This window comes from Lithobates pipiens, unplaced genomic scaffold (genome assembly GCF_037356315.1).
Source record: "Lithobates pipiens isolate NorthernLeopardFrog02 unplaced genomic scaffold, aLitPip1_a1.2 Scaffold_61, whole genome shotgun sequence".
Lineage (NCBI taxonomy): Eukaryota > Metazoa > Chordata > Amphibia > Anura > Ranidae > Lithobates > Lithobates pipiens.
This window is the reverse complement of record NW_027507883.1, coordinates 2,788,040-2,810,290: the sequence shown is the minus strand read 5'-3', so window position 1 is coordinate 2,810,290 and position 22,251 is coordinate 2,788,040. Positions and strand designations below refer to the sequence as shown.

The 22,251-nt window shown below is 45.2% G+C and overlaps 6 pseudogenes; all 6 read left to right on the top strand.

Annotated features, from left to right (window-relative positions):
- Positions 1-931: 931 nt before the first annotated feature.
- On the top strand, positions 932-1,050 carry LOC143958379 (5S ribosomal RNA; annotated as a pseudogene).
- A 321-nt stretch (positions 1,051-1,371) lies between these two features.
- Positions 1,372-1,490, top strand: LOC143958545 (5S ribosomal RNA; annotated as a pseudogene).
- A 100-nt stretch (positions 1,491-1,590) lies between these two features.
- On the top strand, positions 1,591-1,709 carry LOC143958826 (5S ribosomal RNA; annotated as a pseudogene).
- A 2,626-nt stretch (positions 1,710-4,335) lies between these two features.
- On the top strand, positions 4,336-4,454 carry LOC143958347 (5S ribosomal RNA; annotated as a pseudogene).
- Positions 4,455-8,036: 3,582 nt separating this feature from the next.
- On the top strand, positions 8,037-8,155 carry LOC143958587 (5S ribosomal RNA; annotated as a pseudogene).
- A 95-nt stretch (positions 8,156-8,250) lies between these two features.
- LOC143958632 (5S ribosomal RNA) lies at positions 8,251-8,370 on the top strand (annotated as a pseudogene).
- The last annotated feature ends 13,881 nt before the right edge of the window (positions 8,371-22,251 follow it).

Sequence of the window (22,251 nt, the reverse complement as noted above, 5' to 3'; positions counted from 1 at the left end):
GTACAATTGCGCTAAATCCGCTGCGATGTCAACGCCCAGTTAACGTATAGATTTTCCAGCCCATTAGAATGGAAAAGAAGAGCGGAGCCTCTTGGCCTCACCATCCGGGACCGATATATTCAATACAGCCGACTTGGCGCAATTGTTTTTATAGTTTGATAGGCTGCCGTGTCGCTGTAGAGACGCAAGTATTTTGGGAAGCAAAATGTGTGGATTGGAGACGGAAAAAATTAGATCGTCAGCGTACGCCGCAATTTTGTGGTGTGCCGAGGGTTTGGATATGCCAGTAATATTCGGGTCATTCCGAACGTGACACATAAGTGGTTCCAGTGTCAGAATTAAAATTAGGGGAGACAGAGAGCACCCCTGCCTCGTCCCATTAGTGATGGGGAAAGAGTCCGAGCACCACTCGGTCACCCGTACCGCTGCCGATGGCGTGGAGTAAAGCGACATTACCCAGCTCATCATGTTGGGGCCAAGACCTATATGTTCCAGGGTGGCCTGCATAAAGTGCCAGGCCACCTTGTCAAAGGCCTTCTCCGCATCCGTTGACAACATAAGCAAGGGCCTTCCCTGTACATGCGCCGCATGGATTAAATTGAGGACTCGGGCCGTATTGTCTCTAGCTTCCGACTTATTTTTATTTTTTTGCTTGTTTCCCAAGGTGACCATCTTGGCGTTTGTCAAGAGGGTTGAAAGTGCCTGAAGAGATTGCCTACGGGCACATCACCCTGAAAGCACCCGATCTCGTTTGATGTTGGAGGCTAATAGAGTCGGGCCTTGTTAGTACCTGGATGGGAGACCGCCTGGGAAAACCAGGTGTCATAGACTTCTTTTTATGTTGTTGGCGTTGACCTGTTTTTTTTTTGCTTATTTCCCAAAGTGACCATCTTGGTGTTTGTCAAGAGGGTTGAGAGTGCCTGAAGAGATTGCCTATGGCCACATCACTCTGAAAGCACCCAATCTCATCTGATCTTGGAGGCTAAGAAGAGTCGGGCCTGGTTAGTACCTGGATGGGAGACCACCTGGGATTACCAGTTATTGTAGGCTTCTTTTTATGTTGTTGGCGTTGATTCGTTTTCTTTTTTTTGCTTGTTTCCCAAGGTGACCATCTTGGCATTTGTCAAGAGGGTTGAGAGTGCCCAAAGAGATCGCTTACAGCAGCATCACCCTGAAAGAGCCCTATCTATTCTCTTTTCTGAGGCTAAGAAGGGTTGGGCCTAGTTAGTACCTGGATGGGAGATGGCGTTGGAATACCAGGTGCCGTATTCTTCTTTTTATGTTGTTGACATTGACCTGTTTTTTATCGCTTGTATCTCAAGGTGACTATCTTGGCATTTGTCAAGAGGGTTGAGAATGCCCAAAGAGATTGCCTATGGGCACATAACCCTGAAAGCACCCGATCTCCTCTGATCTCAGAAGCTAAACAGGGTTGGGCCTTGCTAGTACCTGGATTGGAGACCACCAGGGAATACTAGGTGCTGTAGGCTTCTTTTTATGTTGTTGGCCTTGACCTGTTTTTTTTTCACTTGTTTCCCAAGGTGACCATCTTGGCGTATATCAAGAGGGTTGAGAGTGCCCGAAGAGATTACCTACGGCCCCATCACCCTGAAAGCACCCAATCTCGTCTGATCTCGGATGCTAAACAGTGTCGGGCCTGGTTAGTACCTGGATGGGAGACCGCCTGGGAATACCAGGTGCCATAGGCTTCTTTTTTTAAATTTTTTTTTATTTAGTAGTATGCAACATACAATGCAAAGGCAACTTCACAGAATGTGTGATACAAATAGTTACAAACAAACGATCATATTGTATGGATATCAGAGCCAATGGTAAGAAGTCCGAGGAGAATAGCATGTGTACAGCTTTGCGGTCATATCAAGATGAGATTAAAGCTCCATCTCGTTGGGATCCTCTACCACGTAAAATATTATTGATACTAGCCCTGCTATCCTCGAAGAGTTTAGATATCCATAGATAGGGGAAGAGTATTGTGTAGTAGTCAAATGGGGTCGGAACATACCATTTTCTTTTCCCTTTTTTGAGTTAAGAAGGGAAATAGTAGAACTGAAAGGAGGGAGAAGGGGAAAGAGAAGATTGGGGAAGGAAATGGCAGAAAAGGAAAAGAAGGGGTAAGGGGGTGTCGTGGGTAGAGTGGATAGGATGGGGTCCCCTCCCAGGGAGCAAGAGACGCCCTCGGCTCACCAGCTCATCAGCTGTCCAACGTTTGGAACAGCGATCTCCAACGATCACCATGAGCTTACTATGTCTCGCGGAGGTATTCTTCCGAAAAGCGAAACTGGGTCCAGTAGAACCATCTGTTCTCATGCTCCTCCGTTTTATCCCTCATTGTGGCAGTCAGGTCTTCCATTCGTTCAATATCATTTACCCTTGCGAACCACTGGGTCACCATTGGAGCAGATTGCTCTTTCCACTGACTTGGGATACAGGCCCTAGCTGCATTGAGGAGATGTTTAAGTAAGGACTTATGATAACGCTTTCTCGACATAGGAGTTAGATTGAGAAGAACTGCTGTGGGATCATTGGCTAAGGAAATGTCTGTGAACTTGTGGATGAGTCTCAGGACAGGCTGCCAGAATGTTTGTAATTTAGGGCATTCCCAGAAAATGTGGAGAATGGTGCCAGCCTGTTGCCCGCAGCGACAGCAGCGGTCAGATTGACCGGGGAATATTTTGGCCAACACCACCGGTGTACGATACCAGCGTGTGATCAGCTTATATGAGATCTCCTGATATTTACTGCAGAGTGACGACTTATGGGCGAAAAAGAGTATTCTGTCCTTCTGTGGTTTGGAGAATGTAGTTTGTAAGTCCCTTTTCCATTTAGCTAGGAAGGGTGGATCCGTGGAGGATTGTGCGTCTGTCAGGATTTGGTAGGACCTAGAGAGGGAACCACGAACTGGGCCATCATCCAGGCAAAGTTCCTCGAAGGGGTGGAATTGTCTAGAGAAGAACGAATGGTTAGGTAGTGATCCGAGGAAATGGATTAGCTGTCTAGCTCTCCAGCTATCCAATGCAACAGGTACTTGCTCTAGCAGTATGGTCCCCATGGGAATCAAGCCCGTGGGTCCAAGAAATAGGGCTGCTCTCAGAAGCCCTTTTGGGGCTTGCCTGGTAAAGGCCTGGTCAGACAGGCCCGGAGGGAATCTAGGATGTCCAATAATTGGGGTCATAGGAGAAGGGAAGTTAGTCAGGTGGGAAAGGTGAAAAAAACTATCCATCTCGGCGAGCGAGGGGCCAATTAACGGGTGAGTAGTCACACAGGGCTCCAATGGCCTCCCCGCCCAAGGCAGACCAGTCAGTGGAACCCGCACCATCTCCTGCTCTAGCTTGACCCATAGCTTCAGTTCCCCATGCCGGTGTCCTATCACATATGGTCCCCCATCGGATAGTGTCCGCTGTGTGCTGCGCATGCGCAGTACACAGCAACACAGATTCCGAAAATTGCCGAGCATGAACGGCGCCTGCGCACTGAGTCCAGTTTCTATCCCCACTATCCAAGTGGACATAGAGTAAGAATATAAAAGAGCCGAGCGCAGCGAGGCTGAGCCCGAAGCGTGGCGAGCTAAGCTCGCCTGCGAGGGGCCCTCTAATATTCACAACCCTATGTCCGCTTGCAAGGTGGGGCTACCACCTCCACTCACCGCGCAGGCGCCGTTCGGCTTCGGAGATTTTCCGAAGCTTCGTCTGCTCCGTACTGCGCATGCGCAGTACGGCGCAGACACTATATCATGGCCGGACAGTATATGGCAGAACACCAGCACCAGTCAACTTGATAAAGGTTGAGCGATCCGCATGAAAGAAAGTCTGGGGTATTTTGATAGGTAAGGCTTGTAGTAGATACAGAAGTCGTGGCATTGCGTTCATATTACAGCGTCCGAACCATGACAGAGCTAGTGGGTCCCATCTCTTAGGGTCCGCTGTAAGCCCATAGGCTTCTTTTTATGTTGTTGGCTTTGACCTGTTTTTTTTGCTTGTTTCTCAAGGCGACCATCTTGGCGTTTGTCAAGAGGGTTGGGCGTGTCTTGAAGAGAATGCTTACGGCCACATCAACCTGAAAGCACCCGATCTCGTCTGATTTCAGAGGCTAAGCAGCGTCAGGCCTGGTTTGTACCTGGATGGGAGACTGCCTGGGAAGACCAGGTGCCATAGAAGGATCTGGTCTGGTTAGTGTCTTGATTGGGAGATCGCCTGGGAATACTGGATGCCGTAGGCTTCTTTTTATGTTGTTGGCTTTGACCTGTTTTTTTTAGCTTGTTTCCCAAGGTGACCATCTTGGCCTTTGTCAAGAGGCTTCAGAGTGCCCAAAGAGAGTGCCTACGGCCAAATCACCCTGAAAGAGCCCAATCTCATCTGATCTCGGAGGCTAAGCAGCGATGGGCCTGGTTAGTACCTGGATGGGAGACAGCTTGGGAATACCAGGTGCCGTAGGCTTCTCATTATGTTGTCGGCGTTGACCTGTTTTATTTTCCCTTGTTTCCCAAGGTGACCATCTTGGCATGTGTCAAGAGGGTTGAGAGTGCACAAAGAAATTGCCTACGAGCACAACACCCTGAAAGCGCCCAATCTCGTTTGGTCTCAGAAGCTAAGCAGGGTTGGGCCTGGTTTGTACCTGGATGGGAGACCGCCTGGGTTTTCCAGATGCCGCAGGCTTATTTTTATGTTGTTGGTGTTGACCTGTTTTTTTCGCTTGTTTCCCAAAGTGATCATCTTGGCATTTGTCAAGAGGGTTGAGAGTGCCTAAAGAGATCGCTTACAGCCGCATCACCCTGAAAGCACCCTATCTCTTCTGATCTCAGAGGCTAAGAAGGGTTGGGCCTAGTTAGTACTTGAATGGGAGACGGCCTTGGAATACTAGGTGCCGTAGTCTTCTTTTTATGTTGTTGGCGTTGACCTGTTTTTTTTCGCTTGTTTCCCAGGGTGACTATCTTGGCATTTTTCAAGAGGGATGAGAGTGCCCAAAGAGATTGCCTATGGGCACATCACCCTGAAAGCGCCCAATCTCCGCTGATCTCAGAGGCTAGAAAGGGTCGTGCCTTGTTAATACCTGGATGGGAGACCGTCTGGAAATACTAGGTGCGGTAGGCTTCTTTTTATGTTGTTGGCGTTGACTTGTTTTTTTTTATTTGTTTCCCAAGGTGACCATCTTGGCGTTTGTCAAGAGGGTTGAGCGTGCCTGAAAAAATCTACTATGGCTGCATCACCCTGAAAGAGCCAAATCTCATTTGATCTCAGAGGCTAAGCCGGGTTGGGACCTGGTTAGTACCTGGATGGGAGAACGCCTGGGATTTCTCGATGCCATAGGCTTTTTTTAAGTTGTTGGCATTGACTTATTTTTATTTTTTTTGTTTTATTCTTTTATTAAGTATAAGTAGAACAACATAAATATAACAGTCAACCATACAGCATGACCCAGGGTCACAATTACATGGTAACAAAAAATAGGCAGCCAAATAACTCTGGGTTCTCAGAGGGGAGTCCTAGAGTTTCATGCAGAAATGAGAGAAACCCCACCTCGGACATGTAGTACAGTATAACTAATGCAGCCCTGTTCGGACAAATGTAATCATGGAGAGCAACTGGGACCACAGCGAGCCAGCTTATCATGACCTATGTGAACCAGAGTAAAACATGAGCCGGTCGTGACTTTGGAATACCACAGCACCTTGGATGGGGGGCTGAGGCTGCCTCCACAGTGTGGGAATGCAGGCCCGGGCGGCGTTGAGGAGTTGCATCGGGAGGGTTTTTTTGTATTTTCGAACAGGCTGTTCGGTCAAGTGTAGAAGGCACGCTGCTGGGTTGTCTGCGATATCTACATTTCTGAGAGTTTTTATCGTCTCGGTCACCTCCACCCAAAAGTTCCTCAAGGCCGGGCATGCCCAGAAAATGTGTCCCATGGTCCCCGTATCTGAATTGCACCTCCAACAAACATCCGGGATCAATCTATTCATTTTATTCAGAAGGTATGGGACTCTATACCAGCGTGAGACTATCTTGTATCCTGATTCTTGATATTGGTTTGCGATGGAAGCTTTATGTACTAATGTCAGGATCTTGCCTATCTGTTGTGGGGTAAATGTGATGCCAAACTCCCTCTCCCATTTGTGGATAAATGGTGGGGTCGACTCCTCCTCCTGACTACTTAATAGGTTGTACAGGAGGGAGAGGGTGTGTCGCACAGGTTCCTTTTTGTGACAGATGGATTCATAGGGTGTCAGGTCTCTAGGAGTGTAGGGGGCCCTTTGTATGGCCAGAAGAAAGTGATGAAGTTGATAAGCACTAAACAAGTCAAGCGGAGGGTCAGAAAGCTTGGCGACAGTTTGCGTGGTCGGGAGCCCTCCCGAGGGCCACACCTCTCCCAGACGCTGTTTCCCCACCACTGTCAACTGTCGCAGTTTCTTGTTGGTAAATCCCGGTGGGAAGTCTGGATTACCTATAACCGGAGTCATTGGTGACGGCAGGGGAGCAATGTGTGTGCAGCGGAACAACCTCCGCACAACAGCCAACGTAGCTCCCACTACGGGGTGATCTCTGAGGTCTTTTGGTAGGGAGGACAGGAGCCACGGGGAGGTCAATAGGGGAATGGATCCATCCTCAATCTCCATCTCCACCCACTGCTTGTGTGGGCCATTACAATGCCAATCAACGACTCTCGCTAGCAGAGTCACTCTGTAGTATTGTCTCAGATCTGGGAGACCCAGACCCCCCTTGTCCTTTGGTCTGGGAAGCAATTGCAAACGGGCTCTGGGCAGTTTGCGCGGCCAAATAAAGTCCCGGAGCAGCACCTGCAGTTGTCTGAAAAAAATTGGGGGTAACCGGATCGGTAATGTCTGGAACAAGTATAAAATCCGCGGGAGGGCCGTCATTTTGAATGCATTACAGCGCCTGAACCAGGTCAGTGTTAAAGCATGCCAGTTTTCCAAATCAGATTTCAGTCTATTCAGGAGAGGGACAAAATTAAGCGGGTACAATTGCGCCAAATCCGCTGCGATGTCAACGCCCAGGTAACGTATAGATTTTTCAGCTCAGTAGAATGGAAAAGCGGAGCGTAGCCTCTTGGCCTCACCATCCGGGACCGATATATTCAATACAGCCAAAGGTGCAATTGATTTTATAGTTTGATAGGCTGCCGTATCGCCGGAGAGCCGCGAGTATATTGGGAAGCGAAATGTGTGGATTGGAGACGAAAGAAATTAGATCGTTAGCGTACGCCGCAATTTTGTGGTGTGCCGAGGGTTTGGATATGCCAGTAATATTCGGGTCATTCCGAACGTGACACATAAGTGGTTCCAGTGTCAGAATAAAAATTAGGGGAGACAGAGGGCACCCCTGCCTCATCCCATTAGTGATGGGGAAAGAGTCCGAGCACTCTGAAAGCACCCAATCTCGTCTGATCTTGGAGGCTAAGAAGAGTCAGGCCTGGTTAGTACCTGGATGGGAGACCACCTGGGAATACCAGTTATTGTAGGCTTCTTTTTATGTTGCTGGCCTTGATTCGTTTTTTTTTTTTTTCGCTTGTTTCCCAAGGTGACCATCTTGGCATTTGTCAAGAGGGTTGAGAGTGCCCAAAGAGTTCGCTTACAGCAGCATCACCCTGAAAGAGCCCTATCTCTTCTCATCTCTGAGGCTAAGAAGGGTTGGGCCTAGTTAGTCCCTGGATGGGAGATGGCTTTGGAATACCAGGTGCCGTAGTCTTCTTTTTATGTTGTTGACATTGACCTGTTTTTTTTTCGCTTGTTTCCCAAGGTGACTATCTTGGCATTTGTCAAGAGGGTTGAGAGTGCCCAAAGAGATTGCCTATGGGCACATAAGCCTGAAAGCGCCCCAATCTCCTCTGATCTCAGAGGCTAAACAGGGTCGGGCCTTGCTAGTACCTGGATTGGAGACCACCTGGGAATACTAGGTGCTGGAGGCTTATTTTTATGTTGTTGGCATTGACTTGTTTTTTTGTTTTTTTGTTTACCAAGGTGACCATCTTGGTGTTTGTCAAGAGGGTTGAGAGTGCTTGAAGAGCTCGCCTATGGCCACATAACCCTGAAAGCACCAGATCTCGTCTGATCTCAGAGACTAAACAGGGTCGGGCCTTGTTAATACCTGGATGGGAGACCACCTGGGAATACTAGGTGCTGTAGACTTCTTCTCATGTTGTTGGCATTGACTTGATTTTTTTGTTTGTTTCCCAAGGTGACCATATTGGCGTTAGTCAAGGTTGAGAGTGCCTGAAGAAATCTCCTACGGCCACACCACCCTGAAAGAGCCCAATCTCATCTGATCTCAGAGGCTAAGCAGGGTTGGGACCAGTTTAGTACCTGGATGGGAGACCGCCTGGGATTTCCAGATGCCGTAGGCTTCTTTTTATGTTGTGGCCATTGACCTATTTTTTTCCGCTTGTTTCCAAGGTGACCATCTTGGTGTTTGTCAAGAGAGTTGAGAGTGCCTGAAGATATTGGCTACGGCCACATCACCCTGAATCTGTTCCATCTCATCTGATCTTGGAGGCTAAGCAGGGTCCGGCCTGGTTAATGCCTGGATGGGAGACCGCCTGGGAATACCAGGTGTCGTAGGCTTCTTTTTTTTTCAAATATAATTTTTTCTCCAAATAGGGGAAGACGGTCCCCCAAGTACATAATGCAACAGAGAAATACAGAGCAAAAAGCAGCTGAACAATACTTGATACAGGTATATTCGCAACTGTGAGTCTGCCTTCCATCAATCACAATGATTCGAGGCACGGATAAAGTACTGTACCAAGATCCAGGGTCACACAAACCCCAGGTCCCTCCGGCATAATCCATCCAGAGGGGGGTGTGGGGCCGTCATTCCCAATTTTCCACTCTTTCCAAAAGAGAGAGGGGGTGAGAGATAGGGGAGGAAGGCCGAAAAGAGAAGGGTTGAAAGATCAGAAAAGGAGAAGAGGGGACGAGACACGATGGCAGCCACTGTCCAAGGGGCCAGTCAAGGAAAGCTCAGAGCACTAAGGCGATAGCAGGCGACATCCTTCTAGCGAGAATATAAAGGTATTCCAGATGTCTCAGGTTTGTTTAAAAAATTCTTGTTTACCTTGTGATGTGAGGATCAAGTCCTCCATTTTTTTTAATGTCCTCTATTTTCCTAAGCCAGTGAGTAATGAAAGGGGGGGAACATTTTTTCCAATAGAGAGGGATGCAGGATTTCGCCGCATTAATCACATGCCGTAAAATAGATTTTTTTGTACTTCTTAATGGGAATCTGTGAATGGTACAAGAGAAAGAATGCAGCCTCTTCCTGGATGGAGAAGTCTGTGAATTTTTGTGTCATGCATCGGATCTCTGTCCAGAAGTCCACCAAGCTGAGGCAGGACCAAAAAATGTGCAGCAACGTGCCCTCTTCTTATCCACACCTCCAGCATATGTTCAAGGAAGAGGGGAAACATTTCTGCAGCTTTGATGGTGTCAAATACCACCTGGTGAGAAGTTTAAAATTCGTCTCCTGTATCTTCGTGCACAGCGACATTTTGAGAGCCAAAGTGATAATGCGTTGTCTCTGTGCTGGGGAAAATTAGCAATTAAGGTCCTTTTCCCAGTTGGCCAGACAGGTTAAGTGTGGGTAATCTGTTTGAGAGAGAATGTGGGCCAAAGGGCCTTCGCTCCTGCATAGAGTCTCAAACTCCGTCTGAGGGCGGGCGAACGTTTGAGGATTGGGGATGGAAAGGAGAAAATGATGTTGTTGCGCCGCTCTCCAAAAAGGCAGTTGGAAAAGCCCTGTCGGATCTGTTAGGGTTGAGAAAGAAGGCCATTTTCCATCAATGACGAATTTAGACGCATTGTCTAGGTTGGAATTTCTAAGTGGGTCCCCAGTTCAAAGGTTGGATGGCCACGTATAGGGAATAGGGCGGAAGTCAAAGACGTGAGTGTGTTTTGGGTAGCGATCAGGTGACTGACTTTCAACTAAGCCCCTATAGTGGGATGTGACATAAATTCTGTGGGTAAATACTTATAGCACCACATGGCGCTTCTTAGCGGGATTCGGGAGTGAGCTTAGAAAGTTTGTTTCGATTCCAGTCCAATACACGCCCCAGATGGGAGGCCAGGTAGTAGCGTCGCAAGTTAGGGAGAACCAACCCTCCCTGTTGTTTAGACAATGTCAGCTGTGACCGCTTAAGTCTGCGATTTTTGTGGGCCCAGTTAAATTGAGTGAGCAAGGATTGAGCTTGCTTAAAAAACAGGACTGGAATCTGGATCGGGAGAGCTTGGAAAAGATAAGTAAATTTAGGGAGTATGTTCATTTTAATGAGATTGCATCTGCTGAACCAGGAATGGAGGCCAGAATGCCACCCGTGAAGCAAACTGCGGATCTTAGTGACAAGGGGTGGGGGGAATTTCAACATAAACGTACGCGCGATGTCCGGTGGAATGTAAGTACGTGAGTATATCTTACTTATCCATGCCAGCATCCGTTCACTCAGACCTATATGGCAAAGGACCGAGAACATTAATGTCCATTTGACCCGATCAAAAGCCTTCTCGGCATCAGTACTCATGAAAAGACAAGGGGTCCCAGATGACTTTGCTTTACGGATCAGGGTAAGCACCTTAGTGGTGTTGTCTCTATCTTCCCTGGTGGGAATAAAACCTAACTGGTCAATATGTATAAGGGACTACAAGTGATGTGCCAATCACGTGGTGAGGAGTTAGAGAATAGTTTTAGGTCCGAATTTTGGAGGGAAATGGGTCTGTAGCTCCCACATAGGCCCGGGTCTTTGCCCTCCTTAGGTATCAACGAGATGTGGGCTCTAAGGGTATCCTCAGGAAAATCCCCATTTGAGCTCAGAGTATTAAATAAATTCACCAAGCGCGGGCCGAGAATAGGGAGGAAGGTCTTAAAGTATTGTGCGGTATATCCGTCAGGGCCCGGAGCCTTACCCACCTTCGGAGGTCCCACGGCCGTCTGGACTTCTTCCAGTGTGATCGGGTCCTTCAAGTACTCCCGTGATTCCGATGAGAGGGTTGGTAGACCAGAACCGGTTACATATCTGTCTATATAGTCCTGTCCAGACCCTGAATCGGGCAGGTTGTAGAGATCAGAGTAACATTTTTCAAAGACTTCAACTATTTGGGTTGGGGTAGAGGCCCTCTGGCCATTCTCATCTATCAACTGTGGTATGTAAGAGCCAGATTTCAACTCCTTTACCGACCTGGCTAAGATTTTTCTGCATTTGTCCTCTGACTCCTACGTCAGTTTACGACAAAACTGGAGTGCCGCTTTCGCTTTATAATGGAGTAGGACAGCAATATGGGTATGGAGTGTCCCCAATTCAATCTCTAAGGTCCGTAAGGGAGTATGTTTATGTTTCGCTTCCACAGAGGCAAGTTCACGAAACAGATTAGCAAGCTGTTCCTGATAAGTACCCTGCGGAGTACTGACTTGTGAGCCTCCCAAATTATCCCCGGGTCACAGTCCTGCTTTAGTTTTCTTGGAAATAAAGGTCCAATTCCCTGGTCACATCTGCTAAAACTTCCGGTATCTGGATGAGGCTCTCATTAAGGTGCCAGAATAGAGACCTAGGTGAGGGGTAGGGAGTGAGGAGCAAGAGGCAGAAGTGTCAACCGATGGCGAAAGGGGACATTAAAGTCCCCACCTAATATCAATTGACCCTCCCGAAAGTCACATAATCTGTGCAGGGTAGTTCTGAGGAACGTGTCTTGGTGATCATTGGGAGCGTACACAGTGGCAAATGTAAAAAGGCGCTCTCCAATGTGGCCCCTAAGAAAAAGATATTGGCCCCCAGGGTCCACCAGAGAATCCTGGAGAACCCAGGGGAGCCTGCTAGAGATCAGAATGGAGAGGAGGGGTTAGTAGAGTGGTAGACCTTAGGGAAGGATCTCGACCATAGAAAGGGGAGGCTAGTATTTTTAAAATGTGTTTCTTGTATAAAGGCCACATCAGTACAGGATGTGTTCAGTTTTCCCAGGAGGATCCACCGTTTTTCAGGGGAGTTCAGTCCCTTAACGTTTAGAGAGGTGACCTTGACTGAGTCTCCCATCGCTCCTCGGGGAGGGGGAGGGGGACGTCAGAGAAAAGCAAAGAAAGTTGAACCAAGGTAGGTTTTGGGTAGGTAATGCATGGCGGGAACTAAGGGGGAGAAAGGAAGGGCAAATGGAAGGAAAGGTAAAGGGAAAAAGAGGCCGGGCACCTCAACCCCAGGGGGAGAGGGAAATTAAGGGTTGTCCGCACTCAACAGTACAGGAAGGGTATACTAAAACAGCACAATTATGCTATAGCGCTTACCAGATGTACACTGGGTTTAAAGCGCTGTCCTACTTGGGTTATTGGGTAGACAGGTCGGAGAGGGAGCCCCCGAATCCTAGTCCCCCCAGTCCCGGCAGTGGTAAATGTCACGTCTGATACCGGTATGCAAATAAGAGACAATCAGTAACATCAAAGAAACAAAAAACAATAGTATAACCAAAACAGAGGTAGAGCATATAACTGTCAGCACTGAGGGGTCTCCTCGGCTCGCCCTAAACATAGGCATGCACGAGGGAGCCCGTCACAACAGAAAAGGCATCACAGAATGGGATCCACCACCCCCCGTCCCATACCCCTAAAGTACATGCAGTCCCCGAACAAATGCATTTCTCCCTTTGGCAGATTGTCCTCTCCTTACCCCCTCTCCCCCGTCCACGCCCCGGGGGGAAAAGGGGCAGGGAAGGGGGGAAAGGGGGAGTGGAAGGGGGGAAAGGGGGAGTGGAAGGGGGAAAGGGGGAGGGAAAGAAGGGAAGGGAAGGGTGGGAAGGGGGGGAAGGGAGGGGGGAAACAGGGGAGAGGGGACAAACATGCAGAAATGTCAAGTCCTTTAGCGCACTCCCACCAGCAAACACCCGGACCCCATAAATTTCAACTCCTCCCCTCCATGGTCACCACATCAAGATGAAAGAGGAGCAGCCCTGGTCGGTGCATGGAAAATCCGGCAGGCAAGGGGCTGGTGCCACCATCCCTCCATCCAATGGGAGGCTTCACCCGAGCAGCAGTCCTGGGGCCCGCCAATTAGTGTCTCTCCTGCATCGCCATCGGGGGCTGTGTAGAGAATCCAGAGGGAGGCTGGGACCGCCCAAACAGTAAGGGGTAAATCCTCCAGGGGGGTCCAGAGTCACCCTGGAGGGAAGCAGTGTCTCATACCAATAGGCTCAATAAATAAGTCATCCAGGGTCCCCGAAAGCTGCAGAAGGCAATGTCGGCAAAGAGTAGGTGGGAGCCAGAGGGGGGGACAAGGGGCACATCCAGGGGGAGGGGACACATATGCGGGAATGTCAAGCCCTTCCAGTACAGCGCATTAGGTATCACTCAGACCCCCCAAAGTGCAACTCCCCCATCTAAGGTGAAGACTCCAGAAGGGAAGATGAGCCGCCCTGGTCTGTACATGAAAGAACCTGCTGCCAAGGGGTTGGGGCCATCATCCCTTCCTCCAATGGGAGATGCCACCGGAATGAAAGCCCCGTGTCCTGTCAAGTGGTGCCCCTCTGACAATGTCGTTGTGGTATACAGTGACTACAAGTAGTATTCAACCCCCTGCAGATTTAGCAGGTTTGATAAGATGCAAATAAGTTAGAGCCTTCAAACTTTAAACAAGAGCAGGATTTATTAACAGATGCATAAATCTTACAAACCAAAAAGTTATGTTGCTCAGTTAAATTTTAATAAATTTTAAACATAAAAGTGTGGGTCAATTATTATTCAACCCCTATGTTTAATATTTAGTGGAATAACCCTTGTTTGCAATTACAGCTAATAATCGTCTTTTATAAGACCTGATCAGGCCGGCACAGGTCTCTGGAGTTATCTTGGCCCACTCCTCCATGCAGATCTTCTCCAAGTTATCTAGGTTCTTTGGGTGTCTCATGTGGACTTTAATCTTGAGCTCCTTCCACAAGTTTTCAATTGGGTTAAGGTCAGGAGACTGACTAGGCCACTGCAACACCTTGATTTTTTCCCTCTTGAACCAGGCCTTGGTTTTCTTGGCTGTGTGCTTTGAGTCGTTGTCTTGTTGGAAGATGAAATGACGACCCATCTTAAGGTCCTTGATGGAGGAGCGGAGGTTCTTGGCCAAAATCTCCAGGTAGGCCGTGCTATCCATCTTCCCATGGATGCGGACCAGATGGCCAGGCCCCTTGGCTGAGAAGCAGCCCCACAGCATGATGCTGCCACCACCATGCTTGACTGTAGGGATGGTATTCTTTGGGTCGTATGCAGTGCCATCCAGTCTCCAAACGTCACGTGTGTGGTTGGCACCAAAGATCTCGATCTTGGTCTCATCAGACCAGAGAACCTTGAACCAGTCTGTCTCAGAGTCCTCCAAGTGATCATGAGCAAACTGTAGACGAGCCTTGACATGGCGCTTTGAAAGTAAAGGTACCTTACGGGCTCGTCTGGAACGGAGACCATTGCGGTGGAGTACGTTACTTATGGTATTGACTGAAACCAATGTCCCCACTGCCATGAGATCTTCCCGAAGCTCCTTCCTTGTTGTCCTTGGGTTAGCCTTGACTCTTTGGACAAGCCTGGCCTCGGCACGGGAGGAAACTTTCAAAGGCTGTTCAGCCCGTGGAAGGCTAACAGTAGTTCCATAAGCCTTCCACTTCCGGATGATGCTCCCAACAGTGGAGACAGGTAGGCCCAACTCCTTGGAAAGGGTTTTGTACCCCTTGCCAGCCTTGTGACCCTCCACGATCTTGTCTCTGATGGCCTTGGAATGCTCCTTTGTCTTTCCCATGTTGACCATGTATGAGTGCTGTTCACAAGTTTGGGGAGGGTCTTAAATAGTCAGAAAAGGCTGGAAAAACAGATAATTAATCCAAACATGTGAAGCTCATTGTTCTTTGTGCCTGAACTACTTCTTAATACTTTAGGGGAACCAAACAGAATTCTGTTGAATTGAGGGGTTGAATAATAATTGACCCTCTGAATAAACTTTTCACTATTTAAAAAAAAATTAAACAAAGAAATAAAATTCTTTTTTGCTGCAGTGCATTTCACACTTCCAGGCTGATCTACAGTCCAAATGTCACAATGCCAAGTTAATTCCGAATGTGTAAACCTGCTAAATCTGCAGGGGGTTGAATACTACTTGTAGGCACTGTATGTGGAGCATCCAGGGAGAGGCAGGGACCACCCAAACAGTGAGGGGTAAAGCCTCCAAGGGGGACCGGTGTCAGACAGGAGGATAGCTGTGTCTTGTACAAGTTGGTTAATTAGACAAGTCATCCAGTGTGTTCCTGTGAGCAGCGGAAAGAAAGGTCGGTAAGGATTATGAATGGGTGGGGGCCAGGGAGTGCATAAAACTGCCACCAGATGACCGGGGAAGAGAGGGCAAGGGGATGAAACTCAGATCTGGTAGGTGGGGGCGGGGGTGAGGAGTGTCCCTCATATTACTCACGTTGGCCATACCTTGAAGCTGAGCGCTCTGCATACCCAGCACGTTCTTCTGTATAATCTAGCCTATCTGTACACATTAGCCTGTCTTTTGTACACATTAGTCGGTCCTCTGTATACACTAGTCTGTCTGTATACACTAGTGTATACAGATAAGCTAGATTATACAGAAGAACGTCCTGGGTATGCAGAGATGGAGGCTAGGGTATACAGAGAGAGAGGCTAGAGTATGCATACTTGCTAGTGTATACAGACGGACTAGTGTATACAGAAGACCGGCTAGTTTATATAGGGAGGCTAATGTGTGCAAAAGACAGGCTAGTGTATACAAATAGGCTAGATTATAGAGAAGAACATCTTGGGTATGCAGAGAGAGAGGCTGGGTTACACAGAGAGGCTGGTGTATGCAGACTTGCTAGTGTATACAGACGGACTAGTGTATAGAGAGGCTTGGGTATACAGAGAGCTAATGTATAAAGAGCAGCTAGTGTATACAAAAGACATCCAAGGGTATAAAGAGAGACTCGTGTATGCAGAAGACCGGCTAGTTTATACAGAGAGGCTAAAGTGTACAAAACACAGGCTAGATTATACAGAAAAACGTCATGGGTATGCAGAGATGGAGGCTAGGGTATACAGAGAGAGAGACTGTGTTACACAGAGAGGCAGGAGTATGCAGACTTGCTAGTGTATACAGATGGACTAGTGTATACAGTAGACCGGCTAGTTTATACAGAGAGGCTAATGTGTACAAAAGACAGGCTAGTGTATACAGATAGGCTAGATTATACATAAGAAGGTCCTGGTTATGCAAGAGATGGAGGCTAGGGTATGCAGAGAGAGAGGCTTGGTTACACAGACTTGCTAATGTATACAGACGGACTAGTGTATACAGAGGACCGGCTAGTTTATATAGAGAGGCTAATGTGTACAAAAGACAGGCTAGTTTATACAGATAGGCTAGATTATACAAAAGAACGTCCTGGGTATGCAGAGATGGAGGCTAGGGTATACAGAGAGAGAGTGAGGCTGGGTTACACAGAGAGGCAGGAGTATGCAGACTTGCTAGGGTATACAGAGAGAGAGGCTAGAGTATGCATACTTGCTAGTGTATACAGGGGGACTAGTGTAATACAGAAGACCGGTTCGTTTATACAGAGAGGCAAATGTGTACAAAAGACAGGCTAGTGTATACAAATAGGCTAGATTATAGAGAAGAACGTCCTGGGTATGCAGAGATGGATGGCTAGTGTATACAGATAGGCTAGATTATACAGATAGGCTAGATTATACAGAAGAACGTCCTGGGTATGCAGAGATGGAGGCTAAGGTATACAGAGAGAGAGGCTAGAGTACGCATACTTGCTAGTGTATACAGATGGACTAGTGTATACAGAGGACCGGCTAGTTTATACAGAGAGGCTAATGTGTACAAAAGACAGGCTAGTGTATACAAATAGGCTAGATTATAGAGAAGAACGTCCTGGGTATGCAGAGAGAGCAGTTGGGTTACAAAGAGAGGCTAGTGTATGCAGACTTGCTAGTGTATACCGGTGGACTAGTGTATACAGAGAGGCTTGGGTATACAGAGAGCTAATGTATAAAGAGATGCTAGTGTATACCGACGGACTAGTGTATACAGAGGACCGGCTAGTTTATACAGAGAGGTTAATGTGTACAAAAGACAGGCTAGTTTATACAGATAGGCTAGATTATACAGAAGAACGTCCTTGGTATGCAGAGATGGAGGCTATGGTATACAGAGAGAGAGAGCGAGGCTGGGTTACACAGAGAGGCAGGAGTATGCAGACTTGCTAGTGTATACAGATGGACTAGTTTACACAGAGAGGCTAATGTGTACAAAAGACAGGCTAGTGTATACAGATAGGCTAGATTATACAGAAGAAGGTCCTGGTTTATGCAAGAGATGGAGGCTAGGGTATGCAGAGAGAGAGGCTTGGTTACACAGACTTGCTAGTGTATACAGATGGACTAGTGTATACAGAGGACCGGCTAGTTTATACAGAGAGGCTAATGTGTACAAAAGACAGGCTAGTGTATACAGATAGGCTAGATTATACAGAAGAACGTCCAGGGTATGCAGAGATGGATGGCTAGTGTATACAGATAGGCTAGATTATACAGATAGGCTAGATTATACAGAAGAACGTCCTGGGTATGCAGAGATGGAGGCTAAGTTATACAGAGAGAGAGGCTAGAGTACGCATACTTGCTAGTGTATACAGATGGACTAGTGTATACAGAGGACCGGCTAGTTTATACAGAGAGGCTAATGTGTACAAAAGACAGGCTAGTGTATACAAATAGGCTAGATTATAGAGAAGAACGTCCTGGGTATGCAGAGATGGAGGCTAAGGTATACAGAGAGAGAAGTTGAGTTACAAAGAAAGGCTAGTGTATGCAGACTTGCTAGTGTATACCGGTGGACTAGTGTATACAGAGAGGCTTGGGTATACAGAGAGCTAATGTTTAAAGAGATGCTAGTGTATACAAAAGACAACTAAGAGTAGACAGTGAGGATCGTGTATACACAGAAGACCGGCTACAGAGAAGCTAATTTGTACAAAAGACAGGCTAGTGTATACAGATAGGCTAGATTATACAGAGGAAGGTCCTGGGTATGCAGAGATGTAGGCTAGGGAATCCAGAGAGAGACTGTGTTACACAGAGAGGCTAGAGTATGCAGAAGACCGGCTATTTTTTTTTACAGATAGGCTTGTGTATACAGAAGACAGTCTGGGGAATTCAGTGAGGCTAGTGTATGCAGAGAGGCTGGGACACCGAGACTATTGTAAAAAGAAGGCAGGCTAGTGTATATAGATTACGGGCACCTGTATACAGAAGACAGAGAAGCTAGTCTATATTGAGTGGCTGGTGTACACAGAGACTTTATTTTTTGCTAATGCAACTACTTTTGAAACATATAAAGTGCTTTTTTCATATTTTGGTGCTGTTAAAAAGTGGTGTGTTGTCAGTGGTGATATCAATGTGACAGTTAATGTGGAGAACTACAACTATTCAAAATAGAGCAAAAGAGTGCTAAGTTTATTTTGTTAAGTCATTGACTGATAGACGTTAAGTAATTGGCCGTTATTGGTTTGGCAGTACATGGTTTATTTTGATGTAAGATAGTTTTATTCTCTACTTATAGCCGTGTTTTAGACGACTTTATTATTAGCATTATTCGCATTATTCATATATATTATGCAGAGTGTAAGTATTGCAGTGAGACGATATTGCTTTTAAAAGATTTGTATTATTATACATAGCATTGTTAGCAGACCAATAGGACAATTTACATGGCTTAATATTGCAGAGCGTAATTTATCAGGAAAGAGATTCAAAGCGTTAGTTGCAGTAGCTTCATAAAACTGAGAAATCGTTGCATTACTCTAAATTTAAAATATGTTCCGGCAGCACTGAAAAGACGATATTAGATGAGTGATCTACACATTTCGTTTACTATTTCACTATACCGGCTAAATGTTAATATGTTAATATGTGCTGCGTGTAAGGTAGAAATTAGATGGTTTAGTGTGAGCTGGTTTACCAGGATTTAGAGATAGTAATCTGTTTATACTAGTAATAAATATAGCAAAATAACTATAACGGGTTTAAGTGAAAATACACGAAATAACAGCAACAACGTGTGTAGGTTTTTATCAATCAAGTTCATTACGTGTCTTTAATCATGTAGTGAATATACCCCAATATTGGAGCACAAGGATGAGAAAGCATAATAACTAACAGAGGATGACATGGCAAAAAGACAAACTGCATTAGAAATGTGAATATGAATTAGAGTTGAAATGCCAATCGCCACGGCTACGTACAGCAAAGTGTGAGCTAAGCAGCTAAATATTCTGCAATAGCAGAGATTAAGTATTGCAGTCGAAATGAGATCGGAAGCGTTAGTTGCAGTAGCTCCAAAATGACTGAGAAATCATTTCATTACTCTAAATGTAAAAGTTATCCCGGTAGCACTGAGTGGACTGATATTAGATGAGTGATCGTTCTAGTACAAATTCAGTTTCCTATAGCAGAGAGATACCAGCTAAATGTGAGACGAGCAATTAAACTGTTCACGGTAGCATTGCATTACTCTTAATATGTGCAGCGTGTAAAGAAGCAATAAGATGGTTTTGTATTATCCTAAAATTAGCAGTATACGTAATAAAGGTGAGTAGGTAACCTGGATTTAGACATAGCAAACTCTATAATCTAATTTAGCAAAATTAGAAAAGATAATATTGAGACAGTATATACAGGTCGAGTTTAAGTGGAAATACACAAAATATCTAGCTTACCTTTACATTGTTCAATAGAGTAAATTGACGTAGCTTGAAAATTCCAACGTGTAAATCGTTCCATTAATTATGTTACGCACGAAGACGGCTTACACTGACTGTTTTCCGTTTCCACTGGTCATCGGCATAATGTATCAGTAACCATGAACATTAATAGTGATAGGCAGCTTACATTAGGATGTATGCATGATGTGAATGTAAAATGAATGTAAAATAGTTGCATTATGTGTTATTAATGTAATCAAACTGTATTGTTATGCTTTGCTACTGCAACCACTTCTCAATCAAGTAAACCGTCCCACTGATTTTCTCACATTTTGCCGCTGTTAAAAAATGTGTTGCAAGTGTTATGTGTTACAAATGGTTATCAGTGTGACAGTTAATGTGGAGAAGAAGTAATACACAAAATAGAGTCAGAAAGAGAATCCAATTGCATAGAGGTAGCGAGAGATGGTTGCATTAATCTTAATGTGCAGTGTGTAAAAGGTTTTAAAAAGATGGTTTTGTGTGACTTTTGCTTTAACGTAAAATTAGCTGTAGACATTATAACTTGTTACAATGATTTAGAGATAGTAATCTCTATAAAATAATAATAATAAGTATAGCAAAACAAATTAGGAATATTTTGAGGCAGTATGTATAGGTCGAGATATAGTGAATACACAAAAGGGATCAAGGGATAGTAGCAAAGTCAAGGGATAAATGCAAAGGTACTCTATTTATCAGTAAATTGACGTAGCTTGCAAATTCCAACGTGTAAATCAAGAAGACGGCTTACACTGACTGTTTTCCGTTTCCACTGGAAAGAGAATCCTATTGCATAGAGGTAGCGAGAGATGGTTGCATTACTCTTAATGTGTAAAGGTTTTAAAAAGATGGTTTTGTGTGAATTTTTCTTTAACGTAAAATTAGCTGTGTACATTATAACTATGGTTAGGTTTACAATGATTTAGAGTTAGTAATCTCTATAATATAATAATAATAAGTATAGCAAAACAAATTAGGAAAATATTGAGGCAGTATACATAGGTCGAGATAACGTGAATACACAAAAGGGATCAAGGGATAGTATTGTCAAAGTTGCAAAGTCAAGGGATAAATGCAAAGGTACATTATTTAAGAGTAAATTGACGTAGCTTGCAAATTCCAACGTGTAAATTGTTCCATTAATTTTGTTACGCACGAAGACGGCTTACACTGACTGTTTTCCGTTTCCACTGGAAAGAGAAACCTATTGTATAGAGGTAGCTAGAGATGGTTGCATATGGCAGAAAGACGGCTTACACTGCTTTTCTCACATTTTGCTGCGGTAAAAAGAAATGTTTTGTCACTGTGTTTTAACTGTGACAGATAAGGTGTGGAGAAAAAGAAGTAATACAGAAAATAGAGTCAAACAGTGGAAACGTTAAAAAATACAATTTGTATACGATTTTGGTATAACTGAGGTACAGGGCAATTACTGTAGTATGACTTGCCAATGTTTATCATGTCTTGTTTATATCACACAAAGATGTATACAGTCTGACTAATTATATATGTCTGTGCCAACTATTGTTAATAAAAAACGGAGTTTAAAAAAAAAAAAACAGTGGAAACGTTTATTTGTCATGACAGCTGATACTGGTTGAGCAATAAAACTGTTTTATTAAGATGTAAGACTAGTTTTATTCTCTACATATTGTTGTATAATATATGCGACCAATAGGACATTTAAATGGCTTAATATTGTAGGGAGGAAGTATCGCTGTTCAAAGGTAAGAGATAGCTTAGCTTGAAAATGGCCGAGAAATAGTTGCGTTAGTCTAAATTTAAAGGATATGCCGGTACCAATGAGAAAGCTTATTGATTGACTAGTTGATCTTTGCATTACACAATTCTATTATTATTATTATTATTATTATTATTATTAAGATCATAGTGCAGAGAGATACTCAGTTAATGTCAGAGATACTCGGTCAATGTCAGAAAAGCAATAAAACTGTTTACATCGTTAGAGAGCGATGGTTACATTACTCTTAGTATGTGCAGCATGTCTGGTAGCAAATGGATGGTTTTGAGAACATTTTGCATTAAGGTACAATTAGCGGTAGAAGTGAATAGATTTAAGCGGATTTTGAGATAGTACTCTCCATTTCTAATAAGAAATAAAGAAAAATAAGTCAGGATGGTGTGTCAGGACTGTCACATACTCACAGTCCCGGTACAAATATGCAAAATAGAGCAAAAGAGTACATGGTTTATTTTGATTTATGATAGTTTTATTGCATGCTTGATGTGGATGATTAAAATCGTGTAGTGATCTATATTTAGCACAAGAATGAAAAGGCATAACATGGCAATGAGACAAACTCCATTAGAGATGTGAGCTAGATGAAATGATGAAATGTCTCTGTATAGCCCAGATTGTCTTCTGTTATCACTTAGCCTACCCTCTAAATTCACTAGCCTCTCTATATACACCAGCATGTTTACACTAGCCGGTCTTCTGCATACAA